Raw genomic sequence first — 15,961 nt, forward strand, 5'->3', positions numbered from 1 at the left:
TGGCTTGTAGTTCTCCTTGAAGAGGTCCTTTACATTCCTTGTTAGTTGTATTCCTAGGTATTTTATTCTCTTTGTAGCAATTGTGAATGGCAGTTCGTTCTTGATTTGGCTCTCTTTAAGTCTGTTATTGGTGTATAGGAATGCATGTGATTTTTGCACATTGATTTTGTATCCTGAGACTTTGCTGAACTTGCTTATCAGTTTCAGGAGGTTTGGGGCTGAGACGATGGGGTCTTCTATATAGACAATCATATCGTCTGCAAATAGAGCCAACTTGACTTCCTCCTTTCCTATTTGAATACCCTTTATTTCTTTTTCTTGCCTGATTGCTCTGGCTAGAACTTCCAATACTATATTCAATAGGAGTGGTGAGAGAGGGCATCCTTGTCTAGTGCCAGATTTCAAAGAGAATTCTTCCAGTTTTTGTCCATTCAGTATGATATTGGCTGTTGGTTTGTCGTAAATAGCTTTTATTATTTTGAGATACGTTCCATCAATACCTAGCTTATTGAGGGTTTTTAGCATAAAGGGCTGTTGAATTTTGTCAAAGACCTTCTCTGCATCAATTGAGATAATCATGTGGTTTTTGTCTTTGGTTCTGTTTATGTGGTGAATTACGTTTATAGACTTGGGTATGTTGAACCAGCCTTGCATCCCCGGGATGAATCCTACTTGATCATAGTGGATAAGTTTTTTGATGTGCTGTTGCAGTCGGTTTGCCAGTATTTTATTCAAGATTTTTGCATGTGTGTTCATCATGGATATTGGCCTGAAGTTTTGTTTTCTTGCTGAGTCTCTGCCACATTTTGGTATCAGGATGATGTTGGTCTCATAAAATGATTTGGGAAGGATTCCCTTTTTTTGTATTGTTTGGAATAGTTTCAGAAGGAATGGTACCAGCTCCTCTTTGTATGTCTGGTAGAATTCGGCTGTGAACCCATCTGGACCTGGGCTTTTTTTGGGTGGTAGGCTCTTAATTGCTGCCCCAACTTTAGACCTCGTTATTGGTCTATTCAGCGTTTCAACTTCTTCCTGGTTTAGGCTTGGGAGGATGCAAGTGTCTAGGAATTTATCCATTTCTTCCAGGTTTACTAGTTTATGTGCATAGAGTTGTTTGTAATAATCTCTGATGTTGGTTTATATTTCTGTGGAATCTGTGGTGATATCCCCTTTATCGTTTTTTATTGCATCTATTTGATTATTCTCTCTTTTCTTTTTTATTAATCTCGCTAGGGATCTGCCTGTTTTGTTCATGTTTTCGAAAAATCAGCTGCTGGATTTATAGATTTTTTTTGAAGGATTTTTTGAGTTTCTATCTCCTTCAGTTCTGCTCTGATCTTAGTTATTTCTTGTTTTCTGCTAAGTTTTGAGTTTTTTTCATCTTGCTTCTCTAGTTCTTTCAATTTTGACGATAGGGTGTTGATTTTAGATCTCTCCTTGATTCTCAAGTGGGCATTTATTGCTATGTGTTTTCCTCTAGAGACTGCCTTAAATGTGTCCCAGAGATTCTGGTATGTTGTGTCTCCATTCTTGTTGGTTTCGGAGAACATCTTTATTTCTGCCTTCATTTCATTGTTTCTCCAGTCAACATTCAAGAGCCAGTTGTTCAGTTTCCACGAACCTGTGCGGTTCTGAGTTAGTTTCTGAATTCTCAGTTCTAACTTGATTGCACTGTGGTCTGAGAGACTGTTATGATTTCCATTCTTTTGCATTTGCTGAGGAGTGATTTACTTCCAATTATGTGGTCAATATTAGAGTAGGTGTGATGTGGTGCTGAGAAGAATGTATATTCTGTGGATTTGGGGTGGAGAGTTCTGTAAATGTCTATTAGGTTTGCTTGNTGGTGCTGAGAAGAATGTATATTCTGTGGATTTGGGGTGGAGAGTTCTGTAAATGTCTATTAGGTTTGCTTGGTCCAGGTCTGAGTTCAAGTCCTGTATATCCTTGTTAATTTCCTGTCTCATTCATCTGTCTAATATTGACAATGGGGTGTTAAAGTCTCCCATTATTATTGTGTGAGAGTCTAAGTCTCTTTGTAAGTCATTAAGAACTTGCCTTATGTATCTGGATGCTCCTGTATTGGGTGCATATATATTTAGGATCGTTAGCTCTTGTTGTTGCATTAATCCTTTTACCGTTATGTAATGTCCTTCTTTGTCTCTTTTGATCTTTGTTGGTTTGAAGTCTATTTTATCAGAGATGAGAATTACAACTCCTGCTTTTTTTTGCTCTCCATTTGCTTGTTAAATCTTCCTCCATCCCTTTACTTTTAGGCTTTGTGTATCCTTGCATGTGAGATGGGTTTCCTGGATACAGCACACCGATGGGTTTTGGCTTTTTATCCGATTTGCCAGTCTGTGTCTTTTGATTGGGGCACATATCCCATTTACACTTAGGGTTAATATTGTTATATGTGAATTTGATCCTGCCATTTTGTTGCTAGCTGGCTGTTTTGCCCATTAGTTGATGCAGTTTCTTCATTGTGTTGATGCTCTTTACCATTTGGTATGTTTTTGGAGTGGCTGGTAGTGGTTGTTCCTTCTATGTTTAGTGCCTCTTTCAGGAGCTCTTGTAAAGCAGGCTGGGTGATGATGAAATCTCTGAATACTTGCTTGTTCACAAAGATTTTATTTTTCCTTCACTTGTGAAGCTTAGTTTGGCTGGATATGAAATTCTGGGTTGAAAGTTCTTTTTTTTTTTTTTTCTTCAAGTTTGAAGTTCCTAATATGTATTTCAAATCATGGGGGTTTCAGGGATGTTCACACAATGTGTCTGGCTCAGATTTTGAACACTAGGACAAACTCCAGATTGCTCAATCACTAGATGCACATGTTCAAGCAGACCAGAGTCACTGGCTTGCTTCTAACCTTTAACAAATGTTATCAATGAGTTAAAGGTGGTAGGGACTATATCTCCTCCCAGGCTGGGCTTGCACTTTAGGAGGCTGAGGTGGGCAGATCTTGAGCTCAGGAGTTGAGACCAGCCTGGACAAATAAGCGAGGCCAGGTCTCTACAAAAATTAGGTGGGCATAGGGGTGTATGCCAGTAGTCCCAGCAACTACTGAGGCTGAGGCGGGAAGATGGCTTGAGCCCAGGAGGCAGATGCAGTGAGCCACTTGTGCCACTGCACTCCAAGCCTGGTAACCAACCTGTCTCAAGTATTCTCTTCCCGTTTTTACCCTGTATTCCTCTCTTTAATCTCAGCCGCCACAATTAGACAGATGGAAAGCGCAAGGACATGTTTTTCTTGCATCTGTAGTGGAAACTTTAGCTGCAGATAGTAACTGCTCCATGTCTGTCAAATAGATGCATGAAAGTTCTTTTTTTTAAGGATGTTGAATATTGGCCCCCACTCTCTTCTGGCTTGTAGGGTTTCTGCTGAGAGATCTGCTGTGAGTCTGATAGGCTTCCCTTTGTGGGTAACCTGACCTTTTCTCTGGCTGCCGTTAGCATTTTCTCCCTCATTTCAACCCTGGTGAATATGACGATTATATGCCTTGGGGTTGTTCTTCTTCAGAAATATTTTTGTGGTGTTCTCTGTATTTCCTGGACTTGAATATGGGCCTGACTTGCTAGATTGGGGAACTTTTCCCGGATAATATCCTGAAGAGTATTTTCCAGCTTGGATTCATTCTCTCAGTCACATTCAGGTACACCTATCAAACGTAGATTAGGTCTTTTCACATAATCCCATATTCCTTGGAGACTTTGTTCATTCCTTTTTACCCTTTTTTCTCTAATCTTGCCTTCTTGTTTTGTTTCATTTGGTTGATCTTCAACCTCTGATATCCTTTCTTATGCTTGATTAATTCGGCTGTTGAAACTTGTGTATGGTTCATGAAGTTCTCGTGTTGTGTTTTTCAGCTCCATCAATTCACTTATATTTCTCTCTAAGTTGTTTATTCTCATTAGCATTTCATCAAATCTTTTTTCAGGTTCTTAGTTTCTTTGCATTGGGTTAGAACATGTTCTTTTAGCTCACAGAAGTTTCTTATTACCCACCTTCTGAAGCCTGATTTTGTCAATTCATCACACTCATTCTCCATCCACCCTTGTTCCCTTGCTGGTGAGGAGTTGTGATCCCTTGTAGGAGAAGAGGCATTCTGGTTTTGGGTTTTTTCATCCTTTTTGTGCTGGTGTCTTCCCATCTTTGTGGATTTATCCACCTGTCGTCTTTGTAGTTGTTAACTTTGAGATTGGGTCTCTGAGTGGATGTTCATTTTGTTGATTATGTTTCTATTTCTTAGTTTTCCTTGTAACAGTCTGGCCTCTCTGCTGTAGGACTACTGAGGTCCACTCCAGGCCTTGCTTGCCTGGGGATCACCTGCAATGGCTGCCGAACAGTAAAGGTTGCTGCCAGTTTCTTCCTCTGTTATCTTTGTCCCAGAAGGATACCCGCCAGATGTCAGTCTGATCTCTCCTTTATGAGGTGACTCTTTGGATATATGGGGGTCAGGGAGCTGCTTGAGGAGACAGTCTGTCCTTTATAGGAGCTCAAGTGCTGAGCTGTGAGTTCCACTGTTCATTCAGAACTCCTGGGCAGGTATGTTTATGTCTGCTGCAGCAGAACTCATAATTCCCCCCCCCACTTTTTTTTCCCAGGTGCTCTGTTACAGGGAGTTAGGGCTTTATTTATGAGTTTCTATTGTGCTGTTGCCTTTTTTCAGGGCTGCTCTGCCCATCAAGGAGGCAGCCTTGTCACTGTCTGCCTGCAGAGGCTTTGCTGAGCTGCTGTGGGCTCCGCCCAGCTGCCGTGTGAACTTCCCTGCAGTCCTGTTTATATGGGTGTAGTTAGAGCTGCCTCAGCAATGGTGAGTCCACCTCTATAATGGCAGACTCTCTCTGTAATGGCAGGCTGCCTCAGTAATGGTGGGCTGCCTCAGCAATGGCGGGCTGCCTCAGCAATGGCAAACTACCTCCATAGTGGTGGAGTGCCTTGGTAATGGCGGACGCCCCTTCCCCACAGAGCTTGACCGTTCCCAGATTCAGCTGTGCTTGCTGTGAAACTCTCAATCCAGAGTGTTTCCGATTGCTGTTTTTTTGTGGGTGTGGGACCAGTGAGCCTGATCACCTGGCTCCCTGTCTCAGAGCCCTTTTTTTTTTTTTTTTTCTTTTTTGTTGAACGGTTGACTGTCTCCCAGGTGTTCCAGTCACCTGTTGAAAAGACGCCGGGATCTGTGTGATTTCCCGTGCAACAACCCAGTGCGCTGGCTGCAACAGCTGCGCTGAGATTCGTGGCGCCTTTTTGCCTGGGAATCTCCTGGCCTGACTCCCTGTTTCAGTCCCTTTTTAAATCAGATGAATGCGCTACTCTGCCTTCCCGGAGCTCCAGTTGCCAGCTAAAACGGCACCCGGACCCATGTATTTTGTATGGAGAACTGCCGCGCTGGGGCGCCGGCATTACAGCCAAGCTGGGTAAAACAGCCCGCGCTGGCGACCTGTGGGGCTCCTCTGCCTGGGAATCTCCTGGTCTGTGGGCAATAAAAATCCATATGGAAACGCGGAGTCCGCTCACCCTCTGGGCTTTCACTGGGAGCTGCAATCCTGAGCTGCTTCTAATCGGCCATTTTGGATCCCTCCCCCATAGTTTGAAATATTTCTAATTTGACTTTTAATTTCTTTCACCTATTGATTACTTAGAAGTGTTTTGCTGAATTTTCAAATATTTGGACTTTCCAGATGTCTTTTTGCCCTTAAGTAGTTACTTTTCTATGGTTAGAGAAGATACTGGGTCTAATTTCATTCCCTTTAAAAATATTAAGATTTTCTCAGCATCTGGTCTGCCTTGGTCAGTACTGCTTATTTACAGGTATTGATCTACTTACGACCTATGCAACTTACGACCATTGGACTTTACGACCACAATCGCTAGCCACGACTGCTCTGCGTCTGGCAGCGCAAACGTTACCCAGCTGGGCGTACGACAGTGCGGACTAGCGTCTGGCAGCACTACTATCTCCGCTTGCACCATTTCAACTGTTATCCCAGACTCGGTACATACATACTCAACTTACGACCAAATCGTGTTACGACCCGTCTGTTGGAACCAATCGTGGTCGTAAGTCGAGCACTAGCTGTACTTGAAATGCATTTATATTGTGCTTATTATAGGTGTACTTTCTGTGTCAGTTAGTTCTATGTTGTTAGAATAGTGTTAGAATCTTTTATAATGGTCAATCTATAATATTTTCTATCTGGTACTGTTTTGTTTGTTTCTTTAAAAAGAATGTCCATATTTTCAAATTTCATTATGTTTTAAAAAGTTTCTCCCTTCAGGTTTTTTCTTCAAATTTAGAATCATTATTAGATATATACAAATTTAGAAGCATATAGTGTTGAAAAATGGATCTCTTTCCCATTATCAATTTTCCTTCTTCATATCTTCTTCCAATTCTCTTTATCCTAAAACCTACTCTGTGTAATATTAATTGCACTATTTCTATTTTTTAAAATTTGTTTTTTCATATCTTTTCCCTTTTCCTTTTAAACTTTAACTGCGTCTCTTTATATTTAATGTGTTAACTATTACAATTATATAATTGAATCTCCTTTTTTCAAGTAGTTTGGACATTCGTTTCTTCTTTGATATATTACCTCTACCACTTTTTATTTTTAGTGCTTGCTCAGTTTCAAATATGTATTTTTGATATCACAGTATGCCTTCAAATAATTTTGTAATATTTCAATTCCAGTTGTAGAACCTTATAACAGTATGCTTCCATCTTCCTTTCTTCTGCCTTTTGTGTTATTGTTATCATATATTTTACTTATTCATGTTACAGATCCCACAGTATTTTAAATTTTGTTCCAATCATTCAGTTATCTTTTTAATAATTTAAGAAACTATTCGTTATGTTCTTTGCTACTTCTTGTAGTTCTGAATTTTTATGTGGGGTTGTTTTCTTTCACCTGAATAACCTCCTTTAATGTTTTTAATAGTTCAGGTCTACTGGCAATAGGTTTTCTTAGCATTTATTTGCCTGAAAATGTCTGTTTAACCTTTATTTTTGAATGAAATTTTTAATGGATGTAGAGTTCTGTTATGACATTTTTTTCTTTTCTTTCATCTTTTAAACATGTTATTCTTTTATTTTAATGGCTTTGGTAGGTTGTTTTTGATCAGCAGACAACAACACACTTTTTTTTTTTTTAACTGTATCTGATATTTTTTCTTTTCTGCTATACACACACACACACACACACACATGCACACACATGTGTATATTCATATCATGGTTTTAAGTAATTTTGTTATAATATGCCTTGGTATTTTTTTGGGGGGGGTTTGTTTTTCCCTTTCCCCTTCCCCCTTCCCCCTTCCCTTTTTTCTTTTTTGTCTCACTTGGTCGCCCAGGCCGGAGTGCAGTGGCATGATCCCAGCTCAATGCAGCCTCAACCTCTCTGGCTCCACTGATTCTCCCACTCCAGCCTCCTGAGTGGCTGGGACTACAGACATGCCACCATGCTCAGCTACTTCTTAAAATTTTTTTAGAGGCTTGATCTGACTGTTGAAGTGATGTAGTTGTTTGGGGTAAATACCCAGGGGTTGTTACCTCATGCCAAGAAAACCAAGGACATGGACACCCAAAAGGAGTGAGTTTACAACCAGAGGTTTAATAGTCAAAAGAAAGAGAAAAGAGAATAGCTCTTCCCTGCAGAAGGAGACGGGTGCTCAAGTGGGTCTTCTGGTTTCTTGGAGAAATGCATGGGGTTTTATAGACAAGCTTGAGAAGGAGGTATCTGATTTACATAGGGCCCCAGAGATTGGTTGGACCAGGTGTGCTGTTCGCATGGCGCATGAAGAAGCTGGCTTTCCCACCCTAACCTTTTATTATATAGATGGTGTCACCACCTGGCTGGCGCCATGTTGCCTCCCTTTTTACTGCACATGTGGTAACAAAGAAAAGGGAAGAGGGAACCTCCATGTTGAACGTGCCTGTCCTCCAGGCAGCCTTTTTTCCCTATTGGCACAGCTGCCAGTTTACCTGTGCAAGCTTTCAGCTTGCTTATCTATGCCTGCAGCTTAATTTGTCCGGCTGCTTTTTGTTAGAAAAGAAATTATTTTGGGGCTGCTTTTTCATTAAAAGGAAACCTTACCGAGGACTTTCTTATCCTTACTATCTGTTTCTACCTCCTGTATCACTGTGTTGCCCAGGCAGGTCAGGATCTCTTCTTGGTATGGATTTCTTTGTGTTTATCCTGCTTGATATTCATTTAGCTTCTTGAATCTGTGAGTTTATGTTTTCCCCAAAATTTGGAAAAATTTTGGCCATTGCTTCTTTGAAAAGTTTTTTCTGCCTCAGTCTGTTTCTCGTCTATTCCCTGATTCCAGTTGTGCTTAATACAGAACATTTTCTATTGTCCCATAGCTCAGTCTTTTTTCTCTCTAGTTTAGATAGTTCTGTGTCCTGTGTGATCTTTTTTCTATTGTATCTGATTTGCTTTAAAAATCATCCAGTGATGTTTTTATTTCATGGGTTAATTTTGTCATTTCTAGGAGTCCCATTTGGTTGGTTTTACAGTTTCAGTTTCTTCTTGTTGTTTTTTAAATTCTGTTCATGTTTTCATTTTTTTTAAATTTAATATGTTTATGAATTGTCTTGACATCCATTATATCTGTCATTCCATTTCCTGCTTTTTGGCTGATTTTTATCCTGAGTATGGCTTATATTTTCTGCTTTTCATGCTTAGTAATTTTGTTGTTAGTATTTTTTTTTTCATATATTGGACAATATGAATGCTACATTGTTCTATGTGTTTTATTGTTTAAGAGAATTTAGAATTTAATTCTGTAATGCATTATTTAAACTTGTAGGTCTGCTTTTGTCTTTGAAAATGTGGTTTTAAACTTTGTTAATTTGATGTAGAGTAACCTTTAATCCTAGGGCTCTGTTGTTCCTCCTTCTGAGGTATGTCATTTGTGAACTGTCTATGGAATGACTAGGATGTTCAGTAAGTATTCTCAAATATAACAGCTGAAATGCAGACATTTTCCAGATTTATGAAAGCTCTAGTACTTGTTCAGCTTACAGTCCTTGATAGTTATTTTTTCCTCAGATTTGGAGGTTCTTGCCTGCTCATTCGGCAGATTGATATGGCCAGAGACTCAGTGGGGCCCCTCTGAAGATTTGTAGACCTTCTCTGCATACGTCTTTTCACTCTGCCACTCTGCCCCACTAATTTTAACTTTTTCTTAGCTCAGACTTACACTGTTTTGGCTACTTCCCTTCCCCCATATGTTGCTATCTGGAAATTGCCTTCAGGTACAAAAGGTGAGGCAGTCATAGGACTTATTTCACTTGCTTTCTTTTTCTTAGGGATTTCAGTCCTGTGCTGAAAGTTGTCCATACGTGAAAAAAAATTCACATACTTAAGAATTTCTAAGTTGCTTGTAACAGAAAGGACAGTATGATACTAGTTACTCAATTATGGCTGAAAGCAAAAATTGTCGAGGCGTTAATAAAATAATAACCTCCACTTCAGCCCTCTCTTTTCCCAACTTAATTTTTTACTGATACACTTAACCATCATCTAAAGTACTGTATATTTCAACTGTTTATATGTTTACACATTATCTTTCTCCTACTAGGAAATAAATTTAGCAAGGATTTTTGTTTTTAGTTTTCTGCACGTGGTAGGTGTCCAGTAAAAATTTGTGGAAGAATTAAATGAGGTTGGATTGTGAGCTTTGTGGTTCTTATCACTAAGATTTCTTTGGCCTTTTAAAAAGGGAGAAACAAATTGCATATTATTATCATAAATTGGAATTCAGGCTCAAGGCATGATGGTTTGCCCCAGGTTTCATAATACAGGTGGTGAAGATAATGCTTTTAGGACCTGACTCAAGATGAATTAAAACTGAAGATACTTGATTTTTCTCCAAGCAGTGCGATGCGGGAAACTTCCTATAGGCAAAGCCAGAACTAGCATATATTTTAAACTGTGGATATGTGTTCTCAAATTAATTAGTAGGATTCTGTATAAACTCTATGTGATGAAGAACTGTGAGAATACATGTGCTTGCTTGAATGTTTTGACAGGCAGATTTAATTTGGAAAAGGAGTTGCTATGAGTCAGAACTTTGCTGCTGCAATTTGGGTGGAAAGAATCCATAGTTTGGCAAAGAGGACTAAGAAAAGCAAGATAGGTGATAAAGTTCTAATCATTGGACCGGATTTTTGTGCAGAAGGATGAAGATAAAGGAATTAGACTTGTAGAATAGATGGTCATTGAGCTGCAGTTTGTGTGGGGGTAGGAATAGGAGAGGAGAGAGCGCTGAAAGAGCAACATGGGAACTCATAGTTTTTCACTGTATGTAGCTGGGCCTCTGTCCGCAGTATTAGCAGCTTGGATATCAGCTTGGACATCAGTTTCAGTGTCCAGTGGTAATCAGTAGTGGCTAACGGACGTCCTATCTTTAACAGTAATTGACCATCAAGAAGATATTCTGAAATAGGACAGGGAGAGGAATGAGAGGATGAGGGAGGTGTGTGTATTTGTGTGTCTGCAGTCAGAGTCAGCCCTTTGTACCTGTGGGTTCCACATGCAAAACCTGCAGATAGGAAGGGTCAAGTGTACTATGGCTTTTTACTTAAGGGACTCGAGCATTTGCAGATTTAGGTATCTATGGGGACCCTGGAACCAATCCTTCACGGATATTTATATATAAATTTAGATATAGATAAAAAACACACAGGTGTATGTTAAATTTACATTGGTACAAGAATTGACATAGAGTAAATTTTTATGTTAGAATTGACAGAGGGCCTGACCGTGGATAGGAGACCTAAGTCGAACAGAGGAGAGGCAGGGAAAGACATAAGTTTTAACAAATGTTACAGGATTCTGACAAAACTTTGAGGTGAAATCTAATGTTAAATCTGGTTTTTAAATACTTTTTATACCCATTCATATGCTGTAAAAAAAATATTTGGTTATTTGTGATCTTAAGGAATTCATTCAACACATTTAAATACTTATCAGCATATAAAAGTGTATAGAACATAATTTCTAACCTTCTCAAATTTACAATATATTAAGAGACATAAATGATGAATATAAATAATCCTTTCATGAGGCAGTGTGCAAAGTAGAAAAAGAAAGGTACAAATAAGTATTAGCTAAATTCCAGGGCGGATAAACTTACATTATGACTAGGGCAGTCTGGAAAGACTGCTTATAATAATGACGATGATAATAAAAATAAAACAAAAAAAGGCGGATCTTTAGTGAGCTCTTACTATGCCTGGGGTATTGTGCTAAGACAGAATTTTTGTGATTAGAAGCAAAATTAAAGTAATCTATGAGTGTTCATTGTATCGGTATTCATAAGAGCAAAAACTAGGATAAAAGTTCAGGTAACTGGCTGGGCACAGTGGCTCATGCCTGTAATCCCAGCACTTTGGGAGGCCGAGGCAGGTGGATCACCTGAGGTAAGGAGTTTGAGACCAGCCTGGCCAACCTGGTGAAACCCTGGGCATGGTGGCTCACACCTATAATCCCAGCACTTTGGGAGGCCAAGGTGGGTGGATCACGAGGGCAAGAGATCAAGACCATCCTGACCAACATGGTGAAACCCTGTCTCTACTAAAAATACAAAAATTAGCTGACCATGGTGGTGTGCGCCTGTAGTCCCAGCTACTCAGGAGGCTGAGGCAGGAGAATTTCTTGAACCAGGGAGGCGGAGGTTGTGGTGAGCCGAGATCACGCCATTGCACTCCACCCTGGCGCCTGGTGAAAGAGCCAGACTCTGTCTCAAAACAAAAAAAAAGCTGGGAGTGGGGGCGGGCACCTGTATTCTCAGCTACTCTAGAGGCTGAGGTAGGAGAATCACTTGAACCCAAGAGGCGGAGGTTGCAGTGAGCCGAGATCGCGCCATTGCACTCCAGCCTGGGCAACAGAGCGAGACTCCGTCTCAAAAAAAAAAAAAAATCAGGTAACTAATAATGAGATGATTAAGTAAATTATGACATATAATATTTTCAGAAGAATATGTAAAATGGGCATATGCTTACGATGTACAAAGTGAAAATGGATAAATCACAAATTTTATGTATAGTCATCCCTCATATGGTTCTAGGAACCCCTGCAATACCAAATCCAGGGATGTTCAAGTCCCTGATAAAAAATGGTGCAGTATTTGCATATACCTATACACATCTCCCATATATTTTCAGTTGTCTCTAGATTACTTACAATATGTAATGCAATGCATATGCTATGTAAGGTTGTTATACTATATTGTTTAGGCAATAATGTCAAGGAAAAATATGTATGTTTTCAATAGACACAATACTCCATTTTTTTCCCACAAATATTTTTGATCCACAGTTGGTTGACTTCATGGATGCTGAACCCATGGTTACAGAGGGTGACTATGTAGAGTAACTAAAGATACTCTTAAAAATTCACATTGTGTACAGAGAATATAAGACCAAAAGAAGACACAAAAGCATGAGTATGTGTCTGGGAGAGTATATTTGGCAATAGAGTTAGGAAAATATTTTTCTTTGGTTTATATATTTGCATATTTTGCTTTAATGGAGCTGTGATATCATTGGATAAAAAATAAAGTAGAGTAAGGCAATTTCAAAAATTTTAAAGTAGGACTGTGCTCAGATGCATGTAAGTAGTTTAGGTTTTGTACGGGGGACTGTGGGGGAGTTGTTGAAGCTCTTGAGACAGGCTTTGATAACATGTGTAAAGCAATTCTCAGATTTTTTTTGGTTTTGTTTTTATGGTCATGAAAGTTAGTGAGGACTCCAGAGTGTTCTGTTAGTATGGAAGCAGTTCTCAGACTTTTAGGTTTTTACATTTGTAAAAGTTATTGAGGACCTCAAATATCCTTTGTTATTTGGATATATTTATTAACATTTATCATGTTAGAAATGAAAAGTAAGAAATTCTTTAGAAAATTTATCAAACATTTAGAAATAATATAAAATTATTATTTGTTCACATGAATAACATATTTTTATATAAACAGCTTTTCCAAAACAAAAAATTAGTGAGAAGAGTAACATTATTTTAACTTTTTGAAAATTAATGTCCAGATTAATAAAGGGAGCTGAATTCTCACAGCTACTTCTGTATTCAATCTGTTTTAATATTACATGTCATGTAGCCTCAGCTGTACTGTGTGCATGTAAGAGAATGCGAATTAAAAAGTTTTGATCTTGACTACCTTCTAATGACACTCTCTGACCCCTGGGGCCAGATCATACTCTAAAATCTGCTGGCTTAGTCCATAAGAAAGAACTCAAAGAATACTAATTATTGTTTGAGTTGATAATAATTATTGTCTTAACATGAATCAAATCATAAAACATGGTAGTGCTTTTCAAACTGTAGTTCATCATCAGATCAGATCCTTCATCAGAATAATCTGGAATCATTTTTAAAAGGTAGATTCGTGACCCTTCAGCCTGTTGAGTCTGATTCACGTGGTTTTAGGGGAGGAATTTACATTTCAGTAAGCTCTCACCTAACCATTTGATATGCCTACTGTTTATAGGAATTTAAAATCGTGAAATCTTAGTTAGAAGACCCTAAAAGTTTAGCTGCTTTTTATTCCCTCATCTTACAAATGAGGATAACTTAGGCTAACAAAGAACGATGATTTACTAAAGATCCACACTTCCTCACATGGAGTAAGTTATTCATGTGAGGTAGTTCAACAGTAGTTGAATAGTAGTTCAAGTTTGATCTTTATTGAACAACGTTCAGTAAAGATCAAAGTTAAATGCCAAAATGTTTTGGCACAGGCATGTATTGAAGGAGATGGATTGGAGAAACTTATCCGAAATAGATTCTGTGGATGTCCCGATGTGAGGGAGGGAGACAGGAAGAAATTGATGGTGACCCCAACCCTAGAGCATATAGCATGTATGCAGATATCCTTGACTGAAATAGCAGATAGAGGTGATGTGCCTGTGGCTATAGTAAGTCAGTTCGAGCTCTCCAGGGGATATCCTAGCGCAAATGGTAGATAGTATATACATTTGTAAACTTGTTCAGTGTCTCCTTATCTTTTTTAGTTGAAACCTGTTTTTGTAAAAGAATTAGCTTCCTCTTAACTCTACCTTCTGACTATGTGCTGATGTTAATCAAGCTCTACTGCCCCCTAGTGGCAGTACCCTAAATGGTGAAAATGTCTCAAAAATCTTAGGAAAGGAAAAAATCTTAAAATGTCTCTAACTGGAGTCTAAAAGTCCAAATGTATACAATATAGATGATGATGTCAAAGAATGTAGAGTTGAAAAAGTATAAAAGGGTCGAAATAAGGAGTGTTGAATGCTGGTTAGCTAGTTACAATATCCCTTGGAAAGGAACCACTATACTGTAAAAGGAATAACATCAGCAAATTGGTCATTTGGAAAAATTTGCCATCTGTGCATTGCTAGTAATATTAGAAGGTTGAGAACATGGTGAATAGCAGGTTATTTTACTGATCCAGGCATGCGGTAATAAAGGCTTACATTACAGTGTACTGTAGATGAAATTATGAGGAAAAAAGTAATCAAGATATATTTTAATGTAATATTAATATTCTGATACTATATTGGTTAGTCCAAAAATAAAATGAAGAATACAAAATAAAAGTTGTACTTTTAACTTTCTACTAGTTTTAAACTACTGAGTAACTTCCTAGTTGCTAAATATTATGTGTAATGTAGCTGCCTTGAAGTATATGGAAAAAGCAGCATCAGTAAGCTTTTAAAATAATCATTATTAACAATCAAAAAATAAAGTGTTGGAAAGTTTAGGATAGATTAGAAAATAAAGAAAAAAATGTCGATAATCAAGGTATCAAGTATAATTGTCTTGGTACATGATGTTTGTACATTTATATCTGAATATAGATTGTATTTGGGCCTTTATAACATTTCAGCAGTAAAGAAGACTAACATTTGTTTGATTTTTGTCTGAGTAACATATTTTTCAACCATTTTCTCATTGATTGCTTATAATTCTGGGAGGTTAACCTCATCCTGCTTATTTTAGAGATGGCAAAACTGAGGTTCAGAGGACTAACCTGACTAAAACGTCATAGCTGTTAATTGGTAGAATTCAAATGAACTCTGTGTCTCCAGTGTCCATATTCAGTGACAACATGTTCTTCATTTAAAGTCATTTAAAAGTATTGATGATGATAGTGATGATTAACTCGGAAAAGGCTGTCCATTTTCCCTGTACTTCTTTCTTGCCTAACTCTCCAGTTTTATCATGCTGCATCTTATTCCGTATGATGTTACCAAAATGCAAATATTGCTTTATGCTGTGTGATAATTACTTTGACCCTCAGTGTGTCCTTTTCTTGTTCCTGCTGGGTGAGCAAGTAGCCAAGTCCTGTTTATGTTGAGAGGAGTAGGAAGCAAGAATTTGAAAAATAATTTATATTCAGATACTTCGGATATAGGTTTGACTCAATTCTTTTAAAAGTGAAATTTCAGGGTGTGATCAGTCTCTTTATTCTAGCATATAAAATGTCTCTTTCTATCAAAAGAACCCTGTTTTTCTCCTATTAACTCTTCCTTTTTGTTTTTAAGAACAAGACAGACATTTTCTATTAGACTCTAGATCTAAATACACTAGGTTTGAATTCATCTATGTCCTGTAACCTTGAGCAAGCTTCTTAACCTGTTAATGTCACAGTTACCACGTCTTTAAAATGGTTACCTAACTTGCAGGCTTATTATGAAATTTAAATAAATTCATGTAAAGTGCTTATCACATATTAAATGCTGTATGAGAATTTAGAACCACACTAAGAATATTTTCAAAGGAAATAGCCAAATACATAAGTGTCCCTGTTTTTAAAATATGGCAATGACCAATATTTTGTCATTCTCGGCATAGTTTATATCCTTGAAGAAAATCCCATTTTATAATTATTGAAACATAAGATTGGTTGACTATTTGAAAATGAATCAGTATAATTCACCACATTAATAGAAAATTT

At 38.1% G+C, this 15,961-nt stretch overlaps 1 non-coding gene across 1 annotated transcript; it reads right to left on the minus strand.

Annotated features, from left to right (window-relative positions):
• Positions 1–3,178: 3,178 nt before the first annotated feature.
• Positions 3,179–3,312, minus strand: LOC119469484. The gene has a single exon (XR_005198308.1). It is a non-coding gene; the product is annotated as a small nucleolar RNA SNORA31 (small nucleolar RNA).
• Positions 3,313–15,961: the final 12,649 nt, after the last annotated feature.

This window comes from Cebus imitator, unplaced genomic scaffold (assembly GCF_001604975.1).
Source record: "Cebus imitator isolate Cc_AM_T3 unplaced genomic scaffold, Cebus_imitator-1.0 Scaffold675, whole genome shotgun sequence".
NCBI classification, from domain to species: domain Eukaryota; kingdom Metazoa; phylum Chordata; class Mammalia; order Primates; family Cebidae; genus Cebus; species Cebus imitator.